The sequence below is a fragment of the Ursus americanus genome, chromosome 21 (genome assembly GCF_024610735.1).
Source record: "Ursus americanus isolate L20-20 chromosome 21, mUrsAme1.1.p, whole genome shotgun sequence".
NCBI classification, from domain to species: Eukaryota; Metazoa; Chordata; class Mammalia; order Carnivora; family Ursidae; genus Ursus; species Ursus americanus.
In genome coordinates, this window is record NC_142147.1 from 50,229,496 (window position 1) to 50,237,015 (window position 7,520).

Here is a 7,520-nt window from a genome sequence, read left to right on the forward strand (position 1 = left end):
AAAAGAAAGGAGAACGTTTGATCCTATTCCCCGCATTTAAATACATTACTGTTTTGTCTTTTAGAACTCCAGGATTATGAGTCACAGTTTAAAGGCTTTCTCCACACCCAGGTTAGAAAGGAACTTTCCCACGTTTACTTCTCATTCTTTTATGGTTTCATATTTTACATTGAAATCTTTGAGCCATCTGGGATCTATTCAGCGAATTATTTTTGCCATTCCTTCTTTCTATTGGGTTGCTGAGGTTTTCTTTATTCCCTTGTTTTGTTTTGTTTTCTTTTTTTTAAGATGTTATTGATTTGAGAGAGAAGACAGACACAGCGAAGAGAGCATGAGCAGGGAGGAGAGGGAGAAGCAGACTCTCTGCTGAGTAGGGAGCCGATGTGGGGCTCGATCTCAGGACTCCGGGATCATGACCTGAGCTGAAGGCAGGTGTTAGCTGACTGAGCCACCCAGGTGCCCCCCACCCCCCTTTTTAAAGACTTCGTTTGTCAGAGAGCGAAAGCACAAGCAGGGGTAGCAGCAGGCGCCCTGCTGAGCAAGGAGCCCCACTCGGGACTTGATCCCAGGATCGCAGGATCATGACCTGAGCTAAAGGTAGACACTTAACGGACTGAGCCATGGAGGCGTCCCAGTCTCTTGATATTCCTAACAAACCCTTTTCAACCACATTTGCGTTTATATGCTGACTTTGGAAAGCACCTAAGTGTGGGGGCTGGTTGCTTAATCTAACCAACCCTGTGGTTAGAGGGTTAAAACTTTCAGTCCCACCCCCCCACCACCACTGGGAAGGGGAGAGCAATTGGAGGTTGAATTCATCACCAATGGCCAGTGATGTGATCAGTCGTGTCTGTGGAACGAAGGGGCCATAAAACCCAAAAAGACCGGATTCAGGGAGCTCCCAGGTGGATGCGCTGCTGGAAATTTGGGGACAGCAGCACCTCTGGGGAGAACTTGGAAGCTCTGTGCCTATTCCCAGTGCCTTATCTGGCTGTTCCTGTAACCCAGATAAGGCACGGGGAGCCAATCAATCCAACCCAAGGAAGGGACTGTGGGAACCTCTGATCTGTAGCTCGTGGGTCAGAAGCTGGAACTGGAACTGGCTGAAGTAGGGGAGCAGGGAGCAGGCTGGCAGGACCGAGCCCTGACCCTGCAGGATCTGGGGTTCTCTTCAGATCAATGGCGTCAGGCACTGAGCTCAAGTGCAGGACACTCAGCTGCTGTTGGAGAATAGCTTGGTGGTGTTGGAAACCACATCGGACTAGGTCTCAAAATCATGGACCCAGATGTTCATTATCAGTGGAATGGGTAATAAACTGAGTTACATTCAGTGGGCAAACTGTAACCACGCAAAACAGCCTTAAGGGAAGGAAGTCCTGTTTTCTCTTTCTCCTGTCACACCTGGGTGGTAGGGGTGTGATCTCATACGTCCCGTCTGACCCGTTGGTCTGACCTTCAGAATGCGCCAGAATCCGATCATTCTTTGCTCCTGCCAAGGTTACTACCCTGGTCCTGCAGCCTTCCCCACCCCCACCCCGCCCACCGGGACCACTCAGAGTGCTTCCTGCTGAAACCTCCCGGCTTCCACCTCCTCTCTCAGTCTGTTCCCCACACGGCCGCCAGAGGGCGCGCGTTCCCGTTACGGAAGGTCGCGTTCCTTTGCTGCTGGGAACTCTTCCGTGGCTTCAGGCTCATTCCTAGGAAAGCCTCAGTGCCCGCAAGGCTTTGAAGTATCTGGCCCCTTCCCTGTCTGCCCTGACACCCCACTCTCTCCCCTTGGCTCGCTGACTCTGTTCTGGCCACACCTGCCTTACAGTTCCTGGAACGCAGATGGCACCTTCTAGCCTCAGGGCCCTTGTACTGCCTGTTTTCTCTGCTCGGAATGCTCTTTTCCCAGAGACCCACTTTGGCTCATCCCTCGCCTGCTTCAGGTGGCTGCTCCAATTCCACCTGCCGCGGGCAATTAAGTGATATTAGGGAATCGTTGTTAATTTCATTACGAGTGGCAACGTGATTTATAGTAGAGAAAAAGGTCTTCATTGTTCCACGACACAAAGTGAAGCGGGGAGGGGTGAAGATGTCTGAAATGAACTCTACGAGGGTTCAGCAAGGGGCACCGGGGTGGCGCAGTGGGTTATGGGTCCTGCCTTTTGATATCCGCTGGGATCATGCTCTCAGGGCCATGGGATCATCGATCCCCCAATCAGGCTCCCTCAGCCAGGAGTCAGCTTCTCTCCATCTCCTTCTCCCTCTGTCCCTACCCCTCCCTCCCCCTCGTGCTCGTGCACACGCTCCTGCTCTGTCTCTCTCAAATAAATACATAAATAAATAAAATATTTTTAAAAAGATTTTATTTATTTATTTGACACAGAGAGAGAGGGAACACAAGCAGGGGGAGTGGGAGAGGAAGAAGCAGGCTCCCAGCGGAGGAGCCTGATGTGGGGCTCGATCTCAGGACTTTGGGATCACGCCCTGAGCCGAAGGCAGACGCTTAACGACTGCGCCACCCAGGCGACCCTAAATAAAATATTTTTAAAAATTACGGGGCGCCTGGGTAGCGCAGTCGTTAAAGCGTCTGCCTTTGGCTCAGGGCGTGATCCTGGCATACCGGGATCGAGTCCCACATCAGGCTCTTCCGCTATGAGCCTGCTTCTTCCTCTCCCACTCCCCCTGCTGTGTTCCCTCTCTCGCTGGCTGTCTCTCTGTCACATAAATAAATAAAAAAAATCTTTAAAAAAAAAAATTAAAAAATTTGGGGCGCCTGGATGACTCAGTTGGTTAAGCGACTGCCTTCCCTAAGTCAGCTTCTCCCTCTCCCCCTGCTCATGCTCTCTCTCTCTCTCGTTCACTCTTTCAAATAAATAAATTAAATAATAAACCAAACAATAATAAATAAAAACAAATAAAATCTTGTTTAAAAATTTAAAAATAAAAAATTGTAAAAAATCCAAAATGGTTCAGCAAATACAGAAACAGTAAACAGAAGCAGCAAATGTGGCAAAACGTGGCCAATTGCCAAATGCCAGTGATGGGTATAGAGTGCGAACTTACCATTGCTTCTATTTTTCTGTACCTTCCACATTTTCACAATAAAAAGGTTTTCTAAGTGCCACCTTCTCAGTGAGGCTTTCCCTGACTACAGTATATATTTTTTAGATTTATTTATTTATTTTAGAGAGAGAGAGTACTTTATGACATATAAATATACTTCATAATATATAATACCTGAACATACTTAATAATATATAAAGATGTAAATATGCTTAATAATTTATTATAGTGGGGTGCCTGGGTGGCTCAGTCGTTAAGTGTCTGCCTTCAGCTCAGGGTGTGATCCCGGCGTTATGGGATCGAGCCCCACATCAGGCTCTTCCACTATGAGCCTGCTTCTTCCTCTCCCACTCCCCCTGCCTGTGTTCCCTCTCTCGCTGGCAGTCTCTATCTCTGTCGAATAAATAAATAAAATCTTTAAAAAAATAATTTATTATAGTATGTTTTTATAAAAATATATTCATATAAATATATTATACAATAGAAAGTATGTAATTTGTAATATCGATCTTACCAATGTGTTGTGTTTACTCTGTCACCCCCACCCTGTTGGAATGTGAGCGCCGAAAGGGCAGGCCTGTCCTCTTTTTTTTAAAGATTTTATTTACTTGAGAGAGAGAGCGCAAGAGAGAGCTGGAGCGGGGGAGAGGGGCAGAGGGAGAGGGAGAAGCAGGCTCCCCACTGAGCAGGGAGCCCGACGTGGGCCTGGATCCCAGGACCCTGGAATCACGACCTGAGCTGAAGGCAGACGCTTGACCAACAGAGCCACCCAGGCGCCCCTGTTTTTTTTCTAAATATCTTATTTGTTTTATTCAAGGATCCCTGAGTGGGGCAGCACCCCATCTAGCAGGTAGGTACAAGCTCTGATGAGGTGTGCAAAATGAAAGACTTTATGGGCAGAGGGACTGGGATGTTACATTAGCAAAAGCAGAATGCTTGTGGCAGGGGCCCCTTCCTTTGGGGGAGGGCAGGGGTCTGCCAGGCAAGTGGCCTCAGGTGGTTTCAGATGGTTTAAGATGCCGTTCCTGAAAGAGGCTGAAACTGTACGTAGGTCGGGTATCAGGTGTCCGGTGATGGGTTGGCTTCGCACCAGTGATTCCGAGTTGGACCTCGTGTCTCTCTTCTAGCAGTTTCCTGTTCATAGTTTCTAGCCGTCTAGTGATGACTCCGCGCGGCTACCAGCCTTGGCATGAGCAGGTGGCCACATGCGTAGGCTGAGACATCACGGCGGTGGGACCCCAGCCTCCTTCTGGCAGTGACACCTGGTCCGAGCCTTGTGGCCAACGGGAAGCTGCCAGCCTCCCTGGATGGTCGAGCGGCTGGTTGAACAGCGCCTGGACGTATGTTCTTGCCTCTTTCTTCTTACCATTCTTCTTTACGACTATTCAGGTCATGAAAGATCAGAAAAGATGCAGGAGGGGCACCTGGGGGGCTCAGTCAGTTAGGCACCCGACTCCTGATTCTGGCTCGGGTCATGAGCTCAGGGTTGTGGGATCGAGCCCCCGCGTGGGGCTCCAGGCTCAGCAGGGTACCTGCTGGAGATTCTCTCCCTCTCCACCCCCCCCCACTACTGCTCTCACGTGCTCTGTCTCTAAAATAAGTAAATAAATCTTTTTAAAAAAGAAAGAAAGACAAGACATAGGACCTTCCCCACACAGGAGGAGGGTAAGCGGCCATGACAAGTACACAAACATGGGATCCCAGATTGGATCGAGATCGCTGGCTGATCGTAACAGGATATAACCCAGGAACAGCCAGATGAGAGGCAGAGGACCAGGCCTAGGGAAGGGCCTGGAGCTTCCCCAGCCTCTCCAGGTGCACTACCCTCCCCCCAAAATCAGTTCTTTTAAGAGACGAGCTGCAACAGTAGCAGATCTATCGCCTATTGTATTATTTAACTGAGTCTCACACCAGCTTGCCAAGTGCCAAGCATTGCTCATGGACTTTTTGGTCCCGAGACCTCAGGACCCTCCTCAGAATCCACGAGGAACCCCCCCTCAAGGGGTCTTAGTTAATGTGGGTCCCACCTATCGATATTTATAGACTTAGAAATCACAACAATTAACCAAATATGTATTCATTAAGTCATTTAAAAAATAACAATACTTAACTAACTGAGGCGATGTTTACCTCGCTGGGCCTCAGTCTCTTCAGGAGGGGCTCTGGCTTTGTTTACCACGTAATAACGGCTATTTACTCTGTCCTTTCCCTTCAGATGCAAATCTGAGATAAAAATCTGGCCTGTCCCTTTGGGGTCCAGTTACTGGCCAGCAATTCAATTGGCTGCTAGTCAGGGATTCTCCTTGGGTGGGATCGGCTCCGCCATCAGGACAGACAAGGAAGGGAAGAATCTTTTGACTGCAAGTTACAAAACAAAACAAAACAGAACAAAAACCCTACATAATACAAAAAACAAACAAACAAACAAAAACAAAAAAGAATCACAACCTGACTACAGTGGTTTAAACCAGTTTTTAATTTTGACTTTGTTTTTCTTAAGCAGAACAATCTAGAAATCAAGTCTTGGGTTTTTTTTTAAAGATTTATTTATTTATTCGTCAGAGAGAGAGCATGAACAGTGGGAGGGGAGGCAGAGGCAGAGGGAGAAGCAGGCTCCCCGCTGATCAAGGAGCCCGGATGTGGGGCTCGATTCCCAGGACCCTGGGATCATGACCTGAGCCGAAAACCAACCAAGCCGCCTGGGCGTCCCTAGAAATCAGGTTTAATTGTTGGAGGACCCCAGGTCTCTGTGTTCGGCCTTCAGCTCGTGGGCAATGGCACTTTGGGGCATGAAACGCCTGTGGAGACACTCCAAGCATCACACTTACAGACGACCACAGCCAAAGGGAGGGAAGAAAAGAAAAAGCTGTCTTTCAGGCTTTCTTTTTCAAGGGAAGAAAGCCTTCCCAGAGGCCTCCAGGCAAATGTCCCCACCACGGCCTGAACTTCTCTTGAGGAATCATTGACAAAAGGAAATGAGAGGGTCTGAGGATGGTTACCAACAAATCAGCATTTTGTCCCAAAGCTGTGAACTGCTGACAGCCCACAGACTGTGTCTGCCCTAGTCCCGCGAGAGTCTCCCTCCAGCAAAGGGGGTCAGAGATAAGGTGACAAGCCCAAGGGCACACACCACGCAGATAACGGAGGCACATTTGTACCCGGACCAACCCAACGGATATGCCTGTGACGTGGGATGCAAAGACAAAGGAAAAATGAAATCTCCTTACCACTTACAGCCCATTGACAAGTCCTTGAAACAGGTGGAGTGACCTTCCTCTAGGAACTGGGCTGCCTCGATGTTAATACTTTGCTAAGGGAAAAGGCAATCATAGCTTCACATTATCCCGACCCCCCAGGATCCTATGAGTCTACTTGAACTTACGAAAACTTCTTAGGAAACTTCCCTTATCTCTACCCGCCCCTCCCCCAGGATGTATGCTGGCAATCATTCCTCAAGCTTACAACCCACCCATATACACCTGAAGGGTCTCCTGACTGAGGTTTTATTAGACGGTAATAAATGACCTGCTCGTAACAACAGCCAGCCCCCTCAAGGTCCTGGAAACCTTGCTTCCAAAATTCCTTAAGAGACTCGGCTAACCCTAACCCCCTCCCAACTTGAAAGTATATAATGGTCCACTCCTCATGACCCCAGGGCAGCTTTCTGCCCACGGGGCCTGTCCCTGTGCTGTAATAAAACCAGCTTATTGCACCAAAGACGTCTTGGGAATTTTTTCTTGGTCCTCAGCGCCGAACCCCAACATTTTCCTACATCGGCCTGGTCCTAATGTCTGGCTCTCTCTACACCTACACGTAACAATTATTAAAGTATGTGTGTGAAAGATTGTGTCCAAGATTGGGACACAAGGCGTTGACACAGGGAGGTAAGGAGGACTAGGTTTTATAGACTTCTGATGTTCACTCCCCTCCGAGCGTAGAGTATCTTGCCTCACTCCCCACCCACCAAGGCCCACGATCTACAGTACTGGCCATGGGTGCTGGGAAGCCCTTGGAAGAGAGGGAGCAGAGGCAGCTCTGGGTGTGCAAAGACCCTTTGGGGGCCAGGCTGGATGCAGAGAGTGGGCTATGTAGGGCAAGAACTGGGCTGAAGCAGGGCTGAGAGGAGACAGAGGAGAGAGACAGGGCAGAGCTGGGGACAGGAGGACAGGGCTTGAGTTTGATGGGCTTTGGGGGGAAAGGGGTACAGTGCCGAGGGATCTGGCCTAGTGACTGGATGTACAGTGGGGCTGTCCCAAAGGTGTGGAAGTAGAGGAGGCATGGGTTAGCGGGGGCAAGAGGTTAAACTCAGTGTATGATGAGGTGGAAAAAATCTCTCAGGTCAGAGAAACCCGCCAGGTCACTGGGGGCCCGGATGGCTGCGTCTTGGAAAATGAAAAGGGCCCAGGGCAGGGATTCCTGGTGAAGACCCTAGAGTCCCTGAGTTGCATCACTGGAGATGACAGCTAATG